We start from the raw sequence: 18,531 nt of genomic DNA on the forward strand, positions 1-18,531 counted from the left end.
TCGATTTGATTTTTTTCGGTTTAAGAAACGTCAAATTTTAATATTTTTTAATTTTACAAACACACTACTAAAGGGGGTATTCAATCATAACTTTCATCAATTTTTAAAGACTTTTATAAACTTTAAAAGTTTGGATGTATTCAATTCAAACTTTTAGTGAGTCTTTAAAAGTCAAGCGGTATTCAATCAAAATTTTTAAATAGTCTTTAAATGTCATGTGGTATTCGATTAAGACTTTTAAAGAGTCTTCAAAAGTCATGTGGTATTCAAAAAGTTATGAATTTGTGTAGACTTTTTAATTTTAGGATTTTTGTAGACTTTTTTTACTCAAATATAAATAATTGATATCCAACCTTCAACCCAAAGATTTCAAAATTTCCTCTTTACGAAGGATTCCTCTCTCTATTTAAATCTATTTTTTTCTTCCTATTTAAACTTTATAAACCTTATACCTAATAAATTATTGTTTTTTCATTATTCTATATGTAATATGTTAAAATGGTTTCATAATTAGTGAGATACATCAATTAATAAAGACGTAAAAAAACAACACACATTTTTCTACTTGATATATTGCATAGAATATTATATATATATATATATATATATATATATATATATATTAAATTTTTTTTTATACAACTAGTAATTATATTTTTGAATATTTTATTTGAACAATGCTATTGCTATAATTTTTTTTTGGAACGAAATTACTATAAATTTTAGTGTTCATATGAATATTTTATGAAATAGTTTTTTATGCTTATTAATAGTATATAAGTAATTAGCATATAAGCAGGGACGGAGCTAGGGGTAGGGGCAGCTGCCCCCTCAACCCACCCCCACTCCATATATAATTTTTGTATGTATATATGTATCTATAGTGCAGGTTTTGGTATTAGTATAAAAAACCTATTAAATGTCAATAAGGATGAGTTAGATTAATTGGCAAAGCATATGTTTGACAATTATAAAGGTTAAGGGTTTGAGCTCTTTAGCATTAATATAATTTTACAATTTTTTACTCCTTCCCCTATGTCTTCAACACAGTCACATCACACACATATATATAACATTCTTGTGTTTTATTTTTCGCTCATATCCAACAATATTTACAACTATATTTCTTAGGTAATTTATTTTTTTTTTATAAATTATCTCTTTTGTTTTAATGTTTCGCATTTACTGAAAAAATTTCCTGAATCCGTCCCTACTTCTTCGCCTCCCCCCCCCCCAACTGAATTTCTGGCTCCGTCCCTGCATATAAGTCTCACCATACTATTGATAAAAATAATAATGTTGATGTGGGTGAAGAACTATATAATAAGAAGAATTTTATGATATATTATAATATGTTTTGTAAGAAAATTATAAATGATAAGAATCGGAATCATTCAAAATTTGTAAGGATGTATTCAAATCTAGAATTTCAATGACTTTTGTAGACTTTTTAAAATAAAAAATTTGATAAAATTTTATGAATTTTTTTATATAGACTTTTATAGAGTCTTGCAAAGTTTTGAATGACTCTATAAAAGTCAATAAAAGTTTATTAAAATCTATTATTTTAAAAGTCTTTACAAAAGTCATGATTGAGTACACCCCCCTAAGTACTAATTACCAAACATCAATTAGCTCAGCTTGGAAATTTTTTATTGACAAGATGAATAATCATCTCATCTATCTGTATAGTTAATATTTGGAGAACAAGTGTCAAGTACTGTATAGTAAATTTTTGGACACAATATGTCATTGTTAGTGCACTCGAAATATATTTCAGTACTCGAAAATAATTTCAGTGCACTGAAAATCAAAATTAGAATGATGTTAAAGCACATTAATTTCATAGAAACATGAAACTAAAGAAAACATTGAATATTGTAAGAATAACTCAAGTTAGATAAATTGTTAGGTAAAGAACAATTGCAGCAAACAACAAAAGTGCAAAGTAGCGAATAAGCCATAAAAAAATCAAATAAAAAATTTAAGAGAGATAGGAAATGAACGGCGGAGCAGGCATCAAAGGACTTTGATCGATTTATTTCTTCTATTATTATTATTATTGACAGGATAATAGGGCTGGCACCCAACCCGGATCATAAATGGGCATCTGACTCAGCATCACTTGGGAACCCAACGGGCAGAACTCCAACGGTTAGGAATTCCAACAGGTGCCACCTTACTGTCATTGAAGCCAGCATTGAAGCCCCCATTGATGAGAGAGAATTAAAGGCTAGGCTCCCCATTTATGTCCCATGTTGTTACCGTTAGGACTCTAAGTATAAATGGGGCTCTCCTCAGCTAGCAAAGGACGGTACTTTCTATACTAAGACAAAAAGCAATACAACTATTGTTACTCTCTTATAACGTTATTATAGTATTATTATTACCGATAACATATTTACCGTCATTGGTGTAACACCCTGAAATTTTGAAACTTTTAAAACTTATATAATAAAGGTAAATGCTCATTAAATCCCGAAATCAAACATAAGAATATGGGGTGCTATGCCACACCTGAGCTAGAGAACTCAGGTGCACAGGCTAACTAACTAAAATCCTCAAATAATGTCAATACATAAGCATGGCACGCAGGCCGAAAGGGAAACTAGCTACTCTACGCCTCGGGTCTCTAGCGCGCTCTGGGATCTACTCATCTGTGCCTGAAAGCCAAATATATCTGTTCAGCGAGAGATGCTGGTAACCCACTCCAACGCGTTGAAATACAATATAGGTATATATATATAGATATAGATATAGGAAAACCATTTTGAAGCAGGAAGATATATACTTAGGAGACTCTAGCTTTAAAATCAGGTATAGACTCAGCAAATAGGGACAAGTACATTAATCAATGATAAACAGTTAAGTAGAGATAACATCATAAGGAATACGGATCTAAGGTCACAGATTCAATTCAAACACATCATCATTCAAGTATCATTCATATCACATAATCATTGATGGCGCCACGGGACCAATCGCATGCCCCGAACATGAGGGTTAATGCTTATAGCATTAACACGGCCCCGCAGCACCCTACCTCAGTACCGTGGTATGAGGGGAGTTGATCGCAACCAACCCTTTGAGAACCGCTGACGAACTCAACGTCGGACCACGATCCGACACACCGCTGACGTGCACAGTCGGTGGACCGCGATCCTCTTTACAAGGGGGGACTTACGACCCTACACACCGTTGATGCGTACAGTCGGTGGACCGTAGCGGATCAAGCCCGACACACCGCTGAGCTAAACTCAGTCGGTGTAAGATCCTCGCAGACTACGGCCCTACACATCGCTGTCCCATCACTCGGTGGATCGCAGCCAGCCGTAGCCCTACACACCGCCTGATTACTCAGGTCGGTGGACTACAGCCTTCCTCGGCTTGTTGGCCCTACACACCGCCTGGCGCGTCTAGGTCGGTGGGTCATATCACCGAGGCCCATGTGGACCTTCAGTCCTATACATAATCTTTATATACCTAACTGGTCTCTACCAGCCTGGTTAACAGTTAGGATGGTTCTCAGCCCATTCAACTGCCCGTATAGTGGACCTCAGTCCTATATAATATTTATATACCCGACCGATTTTAACCGGTCTGGTTAACAGTTGGGATGGTTCTCAGCCCATTCAACTGCCCGTATAGCGCAATTGATCTTAACCAAGTTGGGGTCATGCATCACGTAACACACAATAACACATAATAACACATAATTCACATAGAGAAGGGGGAGACATATAATTAAGCTTACGTGTGATCATTCACATACTAAGAATAGTTCCTAAGGGGTTCATACGACTTTCACCTAGGTCCACGGGTTACCAATTCAACTAGCATGCAATTCCTAAGACTCGTTTAACCTACGAATAGTACCCGAAATTCCAAACTAGACTCAGACATGACAAACGGGGTCCGTTTGGACATCATGGGGAACGGGGAACATCAAACGGGGAAGCCGGGGACCCGAGGTGGGGCATGGACCAGCAGGTAGCCGGTGGGTGGGGGTCACCCGCCGGCTGCCCGCCGGTGGGCACTATTTCGGGCAACGGGTAGCTGGCGGGCAGCCGGCTGCCCGGTGGCTGCCCGCTGCCGGGCAGTGCCCTTTTGGGCAGCGGGTAGGTGGTGGGTTCCCCTACCCCCACCTACCCCTCACTGACTCATTCATCATAAATTCGTCCCGGGATCCTTTGTGGAACCCGAAACCATGCTTAGACACTTTTAAACGCAAATAACGACATCACATAAGCAATTAACGGATCAAAAGCAAGAATCATGTAGGACTTATCCTATTACGGCTTCTAAATATAAACAACACCCGAACATGCGAATTTCCCACCCAAATATAAATCAAGAACATCTTCAATACAAATTCCCAATCCAACCTAGGGCTCTAATCCCACCAAAATCATCAAGAACATATTTTATTTTTAACATCAAGAAAATATCAAGATTCGTCAAGAATCATCATATCATAATCAAGAACTTCTTTTTAACATCAATGTCATCAAGATTCTCAAGAAAGCATATAAGTTATCTTATCAATCATCAAGAACATAACATAATTATCATAGAAGAATTCAATCAAGACACAAGAATATAGAGGGAGGCCAAGGAAAGAGATTATAGCGAGGAAAATAGGTTTTGTTGAGACATGGGTTACCTCTTAGCCTTAATTAATTTCCTTGGCTATGAAGGGTCTTTCTTTAAGCTTTCTTCTTTCTTGATTTTTCCTAAGGGGATTCTTGGAACTTCTTGTGTGGTGAGGGATTATTGTGGTGTAAGATCTAGGTGCCTCCTATGACCCTATATATATATATATATATATATATATATATATATATATATATATATATATATATAGGGTCTGAATTGTATGGGTTTACTAATTTTATTCCTTATAGGACTAAGGACTTGTTTTAGGGATAAGGGTCCAGGGTCCATGGTCCGTGGTGGACCATATTAATTAATTAAAGAGAATCATAACCATAATCTGAATAGTAAAGGTATACTTTCTTTATTCCTAATAGATGTGTAGGCCTAGGATTCTTAATTAGGATCTGATTAGTAAAATGTTGACTTTCTTTATTTCTAATAAGCTTATGACTCTAGTTTAGGCAAGGGTCTACGATCCGTGGTGGACCATATTAATTAATTAAAGGGATTTCTAATCAAATTAAATCCTTTTTAATTATTATTAATGAAATCAATTAAATAATTAATTCAGGATTAAAGGCCGTAACACGGGGTGTTACAATTGGTGCTTTCATTGAGAGCCTGAGTCCAATACTCAAGCAGGCTACGACACACACAACTCATTCCTCTTTCAACAGCAAGCTTGAAAGAATGGTGTCCCGCAGCTCCCATGGTTCCCGCAACGTGAACAATGGCAATGCCTCAGGTGCCCTCCGGGACCAGCTCACCAACAATCGCGGAGGGGACCTCCGAGAACAGCTCAACAACGGGAGGCCCGGGGACCTCCGACAACAACTCAACAATGGAGGGGACCTTTGAGACCAACTCAATAATGGAGGGGACCTCCGAGACCAACTCCACAATGGAGAGGCGAACAAAGTTGTGAACCTCCAGGCGACCATCCAGCAAGCAGTGGCGGCGGCACTAAACCAAGTGGCGGTGGGACTACAAGGCCAAGTGCCCCCGCCGCGGCCTCAGGAAATAGAAGTAGAATCCCCACGAAGGGTGGATGCCCAGGACGCAACTCGTGCCGCGAGGATCGCAGGGCGACGCACTAGGACCGGGGGTCTGGGATAGGGCACCCAGAGAGGCGGACCGGCCGGACGGCAACCTAGGCCCTCCCGCTCTGCCATAGAACGGTTGGGACACGGGGCGCCCGCTCGGCAAATGCCGGAGTTGCGTGCCGAGGGGTCCTCCGCTAGAGGCCCTCGCCGACACGAGGAAAGAGAAGCGGAGAGATCGCCCACAGAAAGGATGGGCGAGTCTCGTGGGCCGGCACGGTGACGAGTTGGCCCTGCGTCGACACTCAAATGAGCGACGCTTCGATGAACCGGCCCCGTGTCGGTACTCGGCGGAGCGACGTGTCGATGAGCCGGCTCCGTGTCGGTACTCAGCGGGCGAACGACGCATTGGTGAGCGGGTTCCACACCGACACTTGGATGGACGAAACGTCGAGGAACCAGCTCCGCGTCGACACTCAGATGGACGGCACGTCAATGAACTAGCCCCACACGTTGAGGAGCGGCAGCCGGCCCCGCGCCGGCACCCTGACGAGTCGGCCCTGGTCGAAAGGCTGAAGAAAGGGATCGAGGAGTTAGCAAGAAGGGTTGAGGCACGGGAGCAGTCGCCGGAACCCGAGGTACGAATGGCAGCACCGTTCTCCCCAAGCATCATGGACGTACCTCTGCCGAGGGACTTCAGGTTACCCGCCATCAAGGCGTACACGGGAGCCACTGATCCACGTGTCCACATGACTAGGTACAAGGCTGCTATGGTAATGATTGGGGTAGGGGACGCCATCATGTGCCGAGCGTTCTTGTCCACCCTGGATGGAACGACCCAAGATTGGTTCAACACCATCCCGGATGGGTCGATCCAAAACTTTGGAGAGTTGTCCAAAAGCTTCCTGACATACTTCTCTGGTAGCATATAGCGTAAGAAACCGTTCTCTGACCTCTGTGTAGTAAAGCAAGATAGAGGCGAAAGCCTCAAAGACTTCCGGATCAAATGGAAAAAGGAAGTCAATAATGTCTATGACTTCGACTCCAAGGCGGCGATCCCTATATTCATCCATGCCTTGAGATCGGGGTATTTTCACAAGCAACTGAATGCCCACCACCCCCGTTCTTACGAAGATTTGATGAGGACGGCTAGCCGCTATGCCGAGGCAGAGGACGTCGACAGGAAAAAGAAAGATGAGGAGGACGGCATGAAAAACGGGAAACCTGGGAAAGCTGGTCCGTCCAGCCAGGCACCACGTTCGAACCACCCGGCCGCAGGGAAAGGCTGGGACCATGAACGGCCTCGCTGGTTCCCCTGCGTAACCTAACTCCTCTTACCCATCCCGTCAGCGTCATCCTAAAACAGGCTGAGGAGATGGGAATAGTCGAGTTCCCACTAGAGTGCATGAATGTCTCCCCTAAAGGAGACCAAGCAAAGTACTGCAGGTTCCATAGGCAACCCGGGCACGACACGGATGAATGTAACGTATTGAAGTGATAAATAGAAGAACTCATCCAGCAGGGCTACTTCCGGCATTTCGTCAAGCGATCCAAGCAGCAGCAACAGCCGCAGCGTGATCCATCAAAAAATCCACCAAAAAATGTCTGGAGGAAGGAGGATGGCGCCGAGCCATCCACCTCGAACGCCAAGAAAAGAGAACATGACCAGATATCTGAGCAGGATGATAGCAAAAAGGAAACCGAGGTGGCACTCAGACGACAAAAGAAGCACACCATACACTTTATCTATGGTGGACCTGCGGGGGGCGACACACCCACAGAGAGGAAGAAGTGGAGCAGACAGCTATACGTGGGAGAAGTGGTAAGTCTTCCCAAAGGAAAGAAGCAGAGGCGAGAGGCCATAACTTTCTCTGACGAGGACCTCCCCGAGGGCCCCTTACCCCATCGCGACGCACTTGTGATTAAGATGGACATCAATGATATGATCGTGCATTGCATCTTGGTCGACACGGGAAGCTCGGTGAATGTGATGTACTACGACGCCTTCACCAAGTTAGGGCTACCTAGAGGCCAGCTCAAAGAGGTACGAACTCCACTCTCTGGGTTTACTGGGGATTCGATGGAAACAGAAGGGTCGGTGACCCTGCCCGTGGAGATAGGCACGAGCCCTAACATTCGCAAGCTAGACATGGAGTTCATCGTGGTAAGACTCACCTGTGCGCACAACATCATACTCGGGAGGCCAGCACTGGAAGACCTCAAGGCTATAGTATCGGTGGAACACTTGTGTATGAAGTTCCTCACTCCGAATGGAATAGGAGTCGTCAGAGGCGACCGACGGGCAGCCCGCAGTTGCTACGTGAAGGCATGCAAGAAGATTGGCAGTAAGGACCTACAGGTCCACACGATCGCGGAGAAAATTTTCAATGAAGAAGCGGCCTGGCCCCGCGCCGAGCCCGTGTCAGAAACGGAAGATATAGTTCTGGATCCCTCCAGACCGGACCGAGTGGTGAAGATCGGCACAGGCTTAAGCCCAGAGCTAAGGGCCCAGATAGTGGATGTAATCCGCCGTTCTCACACGGTGTTCGCATGGGGGCCAGAGGACATGCCGGGCATAGATCGAAGGATCATAACCCACAAGCTCGCAGTCGACCCCAGCGAAAAACCAGTGCACCAGCGAAAGAGGTATATATCGGCAGAACGGAGAGAGTTCGTGAAAAAGGAGGTGACCGCGTTACTCCACGTGGGGCACATCAAGGAGATTTACTACCCACAGTGGCTGAGCAACGTAGTCTTGGCTCCCAAAGGATCAACGTGGAGGATGTACGTGGACTACACGGACCTCAATAGGGCGTGCCCTATGGACCGTTTTCCGCTACCCAATATAGATCAATTGGTGGATGAGACGGTAGGATGTGAACTCATGAGCTTCATGGACGCTTTCCGTGGGTACCATTAGATATCCATGCATGAGGAGGACGCCGAAAAGACCGCCTTCACCACTCCCGAGGGGATATTCTGCTACTTGGTCATGCCATTCGGATTGAAGAATGCCGGGGCCACATACACTTGCATGGTGGCAAAGCTGTTCAAGACGGTATTGGGACGAAACATGGAAGCATACGTGGACGACATGATCATCAAAAGTCGCAAGGCCACCTCCCATGTCGAGGATCTCAGCGAGGTATTTTCCATTATGAAGAAATTTAATTTGCGCTTGAACCCAAAAAAATGCACCTTCACCGTTGATGGGGGCAAATTTTTGGGCTTCATGGTCACTAGGAACGGCATTGAGTCGAATCCAGAAAAAGTAAGGACTATCCTTGACATGGAGCCTCCGCGGTCCATAAAGGAAGTCCAGAGACTCAACGGGCGTTTGGTGGCCTTAGGCCGTTTTCTATCTAAATCGGCTGAACGTTCCCTCCCCTTCTTCCAAATCTTGAAAAAGAGCAAAGGGTTCGAGTGGACGCTAGACTGTCAAAAGGCCTTCGAGGAGTTGAAAAAAATACTTGTTGTCCCCGCCCCTGCTTGCAAAGCCAAAGACAGGTGAAGCCCTAATCTTGTACTCGGGCGTGTCATAGGGTGCGATCAGCTCTATGTTGGTCAAAGAAGAAGGAGGGACTTAGCGCCCCATCTACTACGTGAGTAAAGCCCTACACGACGCAGAGCTCCGGTATAGTGTGCTGGAGAAAATGGTATTTGCCATAGTCACTTCATCAAAAAGGTTGGCCCACTACTTCCAAGCTCACCCCATCCACGTACTCTCACACCAGCCGTTGGGGAGCTTCCTTCGGAATACTAACAGCTCCGCCAGGATGGCACGGTGGGCCATGCACCTCAGTCAGTTTGACATAGACTTCAAACCAAGGCCCGCCATCAAAGGCCAAGCTCTTGCAGACTTTATAGTGGAGTGCACAGCTCGGGAAGTGACGGACCAGGTAGAAACTGAAGATGGAGGGTGGTGGACCTTGTCCACAGACGGTTCTTCCAACAGCAAAGGTTGCAGCGGCGGTGTAGTACTCGTCACTCCGAAGGGATTCCGCGCCTACTATGCCATCCGGTTCCACTTTAAGTTATCTAACAATGAGGCGGAGTACGAGGCCCTCCTCAATGGACTGCGGTTGGCGGCGGGACTACGAGCTGAAAAGGTCCGAATTCGATGCGATTCCAAGCTGGTAGTAAGCCAGGTGTCTGGGGAGTATGAAGCCAACGAAGGAAGCATGCAGAAATACAGAGACGCGGTGTTGAGAACCCTGCGCGAGTTTGAGGGATATGAGATACACCAGGTACCGAGAGAGCAGAACGCCGACGCCGACATGCTCTCAAAGCTAAGTACCGGAGTCCCCAGCCACATTAGGAAGATCGCTCAATTAGAAGACCTCGAGACTTCAAGTACCGACGTTTCGTGGGTCTTCCCTGTGCAGACTAGGGAGCCATGTTGGATTGATCATATCAAGCGATACAAGGCGGATGGCACCCTACCGCAAGACGAGGCAGACGCAAAGGTAACGAAGTTACGGGCACCCAGCTACGTTGTCTCGGGCGATAAGCTGTACAAACGCTCCTACAACGGCACGTTACTAAGGTGTCTGTATCCAGATGAAGCCAAGTTGGTGATAAAAGAAGTCCACGAGGGGGTATGCTCCGCGCACCAAGGGGCATACACCATTGCACGGCGCATCATGTTACAAGGGTATTTTTGGCCCAAAATGTTGAGGGACTGTGCCGAGTATACAAAGCGATGTCCCAAGTGCCAAGAATTTCAAGCACTAACGGGTCGACCGGCGACGAATTACACCCCGGTAAGCACCGCGATTCCTTTTTCAAGATGGGGAATTGACCTGGTAGGGGCCCTTCCCACGGGGACTGGAAGCAGGAAGTACATCATTGTGGCCATCGACTATTTCACGAAATGGGTGGAGGCCGAGCCCCTGGTGAGCATCACCGCAGCAATGTGCAAAAGGTTTGTCGAGAAAAACATCCTGTATCGTTTCGGTATCCCTCTCCAGGTAATCACAGACAATGGTCGTCAATTCGAGGCACGAGAATTTTCAGAATTCTTAGCAGGATGGGGCGTTAAGCATAGCCGGGTGGCGATATCTTATCCTCAGGCGAATGGGCAAGTGGAGAACACGAATATAACCATCCTCAAGGAAAAGCTAGAAGTAGCCGGCGGAGCCTGGGTGGAGGAACTCGACGGCATCCTCTGGGCCTATCGCACGACACCAAGAAGGGTCACCGGAGAAACCCCGTTCGCACTCGCCTATGGATTCGAAGCTCGGGCCCCGGTGGAAGTAATCATACCTAGTAGAAGGGTGGAGGAGTTCGAGTTAGAACAAAATGAACTCCACCAATGGGTGGATCTGAACTTCTTGGATGAAAAGAGAGAAGCGGCATTCTGCAAGATGGAGAACTACGGTCGTCAGCTAAAGTCCTACCACGACGCAAAAGTCCGACCCCGGTATTTCCAAGTCGGCGACCTTGTGTTGCGAAGAAGGGAAGCCAGCCAACCCCTTGAAGGGGGAAAATTCGCAAAGAAATGGAAGGGACCTTAAACCGTGGAAGAAGTGATTCGCCCAGGAACATACAAGTTAAAAACTACAGGGGGAAGAATGATCGATCGGGTATGGAACTCAGAACATTTGATCAAGTACTTTCCTTAAAAATTCTGTAGTAGCAATCATTGGAACTAGTGCTTGGTAATCGCGGTCCTTCCGCTCTACACGCTAAAGTTCTCTGAAATAATATCTTATTTTCATGGTCCGTCCATGTTATTTAGTAAAACAAGTTCGTTATCATCTTTTACGAAGCTTTCTGAAAGAATATCTCGTGCTCATGGTCCGCCCGTGTTGTAAAAAAAAAGAAAAAAGAAGAAGCTCGGATGGCCGAGGCGCACGCCTCAGCCACAGTTTGGCCGAGGCACTCGACCAACGCCGAGTCCGTCTCGGCAAAAAAAAAAAAAAAAAAAAAAAAAGGCAACATGTTTATTCCGAAGTAACCAGTTTATTCCGAATATTCTAAAATAGTAGCAAATTGTTCAAACATAGAAAACAAATTGTTCAAAGACATAGCTAGAAAGCAAGGGAAAATCTCAAGACTACGAACTACTCATGGTCCGAGAGCTCCTCAATCATAATATGATCAAGTGGAACATTGGGGACGTTGCTAGTACCGATGCCGTGAAACTCGTCCGCCAAAAAATCCTCACGAGCATCCGTAACATCATCAATGGATTCATTCTCAGCATCAGGATCCGGATTCTTCTCTATTACAGGCAAACCGAGGGACACGGGATCAAAATTTGGAATCTTCTCCCTCAGCACCGAAAAAGTCTCCTGTTGCTTTGTATACTGCCCAATGTTAAAAGCCACCTGTGCCTCGGCCTCGACCGCCTCTTGGCCAGCTTCGGTTTTGAGGAATTCCCGGATAGCCCCAGGAGTGCTCATATAGTGCATGGCGTCTTCTCTAAACTCGGCTGAACTCTTGTAGACCTCCATAGCCCGGCTGAGGGCGTCAGCATGGCCAGCACGGGTCCTCTCGTGGTCCTCCCGCTCCTTCGCGAGGGCAAGTTTAAGCGCTCCGTGCTCTTTCCTTAGGGCCTCAAGCTCGCCTACAATCTTGCTCAGAGCCTCCTCCCAGGCCAACAGCGCTTGGTGCTCCTTCTTTAGCGCCCCAAGCTCGCCTTCCATCTTGCTCAGAGCCCCTTCCCGGATCGATAGCAGGTCCTTCAGGCTCTTGTTGTCCACGTCCCTAATTTTAACATCCTCAATGAGCGCGTCCGTCACCCGCCGCCGTTGGGCATGAATGATATGTCCCTCTAGCAGGGCCTGAAAGTAACAGACGGAGTAAGACACGCCAGGGCAGAGAGAGAACATAAGTATGAGAAACTGACCTCAAAAATGTGTCTTAGATAACGCTCTTGCAGCATGTTGAAATCCATGGCGACAAGGTGTTCCAAGTCTGCAGGAGGAGCGATACGAGCAGCATACTCAACCGCATCAAGACTCTTATTTATTAACGACGCTCCTGGTGGCACGTCCATTCCCAGTCGGATCAAGTTGGTCCGAACACGCGAGCCAGACTCAGTGGAAGTATCTCCTTGCACCTCGGGGGGTTGAGGGGAAAAGGTAACGGCCGTGGGTGTGCGACTCGGTGGAGGTTGCGTCACCCCCTCGGCAACCTTGGTTGGAGTAGGCGTACGCACCCTCTCGGCGACCTTGGTTGGCGTAGGCGTACGCTCAATGACCTTGAATGGAGTCGGCGTGCGTGCCGGCGGAGGCGGCATCACCTCCGCGACCTCGTCTTGAATCTTCTTACCCTTCTCTACCTTGCTCTTCTTGGAGGGGGGATCCTGTCGCGACAAGTATCGACCGGTTCTCGAAGAGGAAGACATGGTACCTGCAATAAAAAGAAGACAAGTTAGAGTTAGTGGTTGATGAATAAAGACTAAGTGGTAATAGAAGAGTACCCGTGGGTGAAAGAACAGCCGGATGAGCCCTCACGAAGCCTAAGCCCGCGAGCTTCCACTCGGTGGTATAATCAACGATAGATAGAAGACCATCCCCTAGTAAATCATCTACATCTCGGCGGAGGGAAGGACTCATGTCAAGAGTAAGAGGGAAACGTAAATGGGATCCCCACGTGACACGAAAGGGAGACGGATGACCCACAAGGGTGACAAAGACATATTTGGGTTTCCAATCCTTGTTATAAGTAGGACGGTCCTCAAAGAGTTTGAAATGCGGCCTGCTCGAAATCATGAAAAATCCCTTACCCTCCTGAGAAGCCCTACCAACTATGAAAAGAGCCTGGAAAAGATCTAGCGTGGGTTCTATCCCTTTGTCCTTACATATAGAAAGAAAGCCAGCAATTACCTGGTGACCATTGGGAACAAGCTGGCTGGGGGCTATCTCGTAGTGGTTCATAAAATCTATCACAAACCTATGAAGGGGAAACCGCAGCCCAACCTGTAGCGACAGAAGGTGGACCCCAAAATACTTATCGAGGGGTGGGTCGGTGATATTACCCCGAGGGTCTGGAGGGAGAGTCAGAACGTCAGGACTAAGGAGACCTCTAATATCATCCCAATCTCGCCCCCCTAATTGAGGCCGTATGGACAAGACGAGGGACTTATGGTCCATTATATGAGCAGAGGTCAGATGGTGGGTTCGTAATTATTGTCCGTTCATGGTGTGCAGCGTCAACGGTCGCCGTCCAGACTCGGTGTTGGTCGTGATATCTGAGGCTCCGTAATTATTGTCTGTTCATGGTGTGCAGCGTCAACCCCTTGACGAAGCCAGAGGGTGGGTTCGTAATTATTGTCCTTGACGCCGTCCAGACTCGGTGTTGATGATCGTGATATCTGAGGCTCTGTAATTATTGTCCGTTCATGGTGTGCAGCGTCAACCCCTTGACGAAGCCAGAGGGTGGATTCGTAATTATTGTCCGTTCATGGTGTGCCAGAGGGTGGGTTTGTAATTATTGTCCGTTCATGGTGTGCAGCGTCAACCCCTTGACGAAGCCAGAGGGTGGGTTCGTAATTATTGTCCGTTCATGGTGTAGCGAAGCCGACCGCCGTCCGGACTCGGTGTTGATGGTCGTGATATCTGAGGCTCTGTAATTATTGTCCGTTCATGGTGAGCAGCGTCAACCCCTTGACGAAGCCAGAGGGTGGGTTCGTAATTATTGTCCGTTCATGGTGTGCAGCGTCAACCCCTTGACGAAGCAAAGTTGACCGCCGTTCAGACTCGGTGTTGATGGTCGTGATATCTGAGGCTCTAATGTCCTGAATCCCGACCGCCGTCCGGACTCAGAGTTGATGGTCGTGATATCTGAGGCTCTAATGTCCTGAATCCCAACTGCCGTCCGGACTCAGTGTTGATAGTCGTGATATCTGAGGCTCTAATGTCCTAAATCCCGCTCCCGCCGGACATTTCACATTTCACTCCCCGTCATCCAAAACACTCATTGTGAAATGTCACTCCCCGAATCCCGCCGGACATTTCACATTTCACTCCCCGTCATCCAAAACACTCATTTCATGGTGTGCAGCGTCAACCCCTTGATGAAGCCGCCGCGGCCTACGGCGGTCTTTATCCTCACACCGGACTCCGTGTTGATGGTCGTGATATCTTAGGATGGGATATCTTCTTCCTCTTAAATATGAGAATGATGGAAAATAGTGAAAGTCCTATTTTTCCCTCAAAATAGACGGTCATTTAACACCCAAACTGACGGAGGACTAAATCAGACACAAAATCAATACTTTATGACTTAATTGGTCAAAAAAAATAGTCCAGGACCAATTTAGTACTTTCACCATAGTCGAGGGACCAAAATGGTAATTAACTCAAAAAATATAACAAAATATTAATGCAACTACATTAAACAAGTATGTTCTTCAATTTGGAATACTTCAAAAATACAGCAATGATGTTCAAATAAAATTCAGTTTTCCATTTTTCTTCAATTACAACTAAAATGATAACAAAAAGGTTGTATTTCTAGAACAAAGATTAATGTTGTTCAGCCTGCCAAGTAGTAAACATCTCATGTGCCAAGTAGCACGATGCCTTATCAAGTCTTCATCATCATCATCTTCATATTGGAAATTATTGCACTCATTTTGACCAACTTCAATCTCTATAGGATCAATAGGCATTTCATACCTAATGAAATTGTAGAGAATGCAACAAGCAAAAATAATCCTACATTGAGTTTTAACTTGATAAAATGACTTGTCTCTTAAGATAGCTCATCTAGCCTTAAATATGCCAGAGCACCTCTCAATACAATTTCTTACTTGAGGGTGCTTCATGTTAAAATATTCTTTGGTTGTTGTAGGTTGAAAGCCTTGCCTCCATTCATTTAAGTGGTATTGTTGACCTCTATATGGTGTCAAAAATCTATCCTCATTTGTATATCCAGCATCACACAAGTGGTAATTTCCTAGACATATTCTAGTTTAAGAAATTTATTACTACGTAATACCTAAGACAATTTTTTCATTAAGTAAAATCCTACGATATTTATATTTTAAAAAATTACATTGACGAACCTTTAAACCATTCATCCTACTAATAGTATCTCTCAAAATTCTACCATCTGCCGTAGATCCTTCCCAACTTGGAAATACATAGATGAATTGCATGTTCGGTGTGCAAGCACCTAAGACATTTGCCGCAATTTCACATTTTCTGGTTTGATACCTAGGTCTGTCAATTGTTTCAACATTGACTTTTATAAATATTCCATCTAATGCACCCAAGCAACCTAAATCCCAATGAAATATAAATATATGTTAATAAATGATTTAGTTATAATTAGATAAGAAATTTATTAATTTTTTTTTCAAAAAGAGTATAGGGGTACCTTGAATCACTTTCACCTCTCATCGGCTGAATTATCTAGTATAGGTTCTGATTTTCTAAGGAGTATGTTGTGCAGTCTCAAAATAGGAAACCAGAGACTAAGACTTAGAGGAGATGAAGATGGAGAAGGGAAAAGTAATTTTAAAAAAAAAAACGAAGGAAATCTTACATTACTTAAAGGAAGATGAGGGAATCACATTCCCTCAAAAATCCGATGTGGAGGCTATCTTTGATGTTGGAAATTTATATAGTAATGAAGATTAATGTTTCAGATGGATTACCATGAAAACTTTAATAATATTTGAAGTTGTGGAATTATAAATATTATTTTAGTTTGGTAGAAAGTAAGTTGGGAAATATGAATTTTGCGTACGATTGGAACCGAATATTACTTATATTGTTTTGCATCGTTGCTTAACGATTTGATGTACAGTTCATTATTTACAAATTGATATATAATTTGTTAATTATGAATTGAATTACGAATTGATGTACAATTCGTTATTTACGATTTGATGTATAAATCGTTATTTAACGAATCAATGGTTTCCGCGAAGGATTTAATGAATCAATGGTTTCGGTGAAGGAATTAACGAATCAATGGTTTCGGTGAAGGAATTATCGCATCGATGGTTTCGGTGAAGGTTTTAACGAGTCGGTGGATACATGCCTACATGGTTGTCTCGGTCTACTCGATGAAGCAATTTGCATGGTTGGGTTTGTTTTGCTGCGTACGTGAAAGTGTGTGTGTGTGTGTGTGTGTGTGTGTGTGTGTGTGTATATATATATATATATATATATATATATATATATATATATATATATATATATATATATATAGATTTTGAATCCGGTGCACACCCCCTAGTTAGCCGAGTCCGTAAGCACACTCCCTGATCGTTGATGGTGTTTTTTTTAACGGTTGAGATGGTAAGCTAATAAGATTCACGTGCGCCTGGTGTAGGGGTGGTTTTGTCATTCCTCTTTGTGTTTTATTATGACAAGTCATAAATTCAGCCGGTTGATTTGCGTGTGTGAGTAGATAAAATAAGATTGATTTTAGGTTTCTCTCCCCTTAATATCTTTTCCGCAGCCTCCTCGTTCCTCGCGGCCCTTCCATTCTTCTCATCCCTCCGGTACACACAACGTCCGAAGAACCTCCATGGCTGGTTCCAGCAGGCGGCAGTCCAAGCAGCTTAGGGCATCTCTTCTGCTTCCGGTGCCGGTACTATTTTCTCCGTTTTTGTTTTCCTTTTTTTTGTTTGTTTCGGGATGTTTTTTTGCTGGGGGTTTGTGGGTTTGCTACTGTTCCGAATGGATTTTGGGTTGGGATTTAGGTTTTTGTATTTTGCTTGCGTTGTAGTTCTTCAGTGTGTGTGTTTTTTTTTTTCGGGGGTTTCACCGGGATGGTTTTGGCATTCACATCGGTGTTCTTAGGGTTGGGGGGGGGGGGGGGGCTACGACGAGTGCGATGGAGAGTGGTGTACGATTTCTGGGTTAGTGTTCGGGGTTTTTCTTTTTTTTTTTTTTCTTCTTTTTTTTTTCTTTTTTCCTCTGAACGTATGAGGTCTTGGTTTGTGGTGGTCCAAAAGTGTTGGTTGTTTCTTACAGTTGGGGTTTTGGGGATGGGCGTAAGAGTATGTGAATGTGGGCGTTTTTGTTGTTTTTTCTCCGGTCGGTGGGTGTTGGCGTGTGGGTTAGTAATCTTGATGGCAGATTCCTTTGTTTATTTGCATGTGCAGCCTACTTTCTTTTCTCAAAACTGCAACCTTTTTCAACCTCTTCCATGACAGCTCTATCTTCCCAGGAAACCTGAGGAATTTTTCCGGGCTGATTTGCAGAAACACACGATTTGTGTCGAAACATGGTAGCAGATTAGCCTCCTTATACAAGATCACTCTGTATATTTTTTTGTTTTTTATTTTTTTTTGATACTTCCTAGGATATGTTGTACATTCGAAGGTACATTAGTAGGACCCAATGTAGATGTGCCCCCCACCTTTGCGATCTCCATGCTTTTTGAATGTTGGTGTATTCTCTAACACTTGGAACCATAATACTTACTACTCCCTACTATTTTGCAAACATTTGGTTTTAGCTGCTGCTGCTTCTTGTTTCTTTTTTCCAGATACTATTGCCTTCTTTGAGATTTCTGCTTTCTAATTATTGAGAATTGGAAAGACAGTTTCATAATTGAGATGCCTTTCTTCAATTTGACTTACCCATCTTTTCCAGGTTAATTTCACTTTTTTTTCCAGATGTAGCATAAAGATTGTGAGGAGTTTCAGCATTGTCTCACACTCTTCTGATCTTATCCCCAAAATGAAATTTCCTATTTGAGCATGGCCATACCTTGAGAGTAATGATGGCAAGTGGTCTTGTTATAGTATTAGAAAAAACTTAGCAGACGGGAGTGCCATGTTTTTTTTTTTTTTTGCATTACTGTTTATTATTGTTTCAACAATGGGTCTTAGTTTTAAAGTTGAATTCAACAAGCTTAAATG

At 44.4% G+C, this 18,531-nt stretch overlaps 1 long non-coding RNA gene across 1 annotated transcript in view; it reads right to left on the reverse strand.

The window, feature by feature from the left end:
* Positions 1 to 18,120: 18,120 nt before the first annotated feature.
* The window catches only part of LOC109185732, an 18,618-nt gene continuing 18,207 nt past the window's right edge, over positions 18,121 to 18,531 (reverse strand). Inside the window, exon 3 of the long non-coding RNA XR_002055034.1 lies at positions 18,121 to 18,131. This is a non-coding gene — a long non-coding RNA (uncharacterized LOC109185732). The remainder of the gene's footprint in view (positions 18,132 to 18,531) is intronic.

Source organism: Ipomoea nil, unplaced genomic scaffold (genome assembly GCF_001879475.1).
Source record: "Ipomoea nil cultivar Tokyo-kokei standard unplaced genomic scaffold, Asagao_1.1 scaffold1353, whole genome shotgun sequence".
Lineage (NCBI taxonomy): Eukaryota > Viridiplantae > Streptophyta > Magnoliopsida > Solanales > Convolvulaceae > Ipomoea > Ipomoea nil.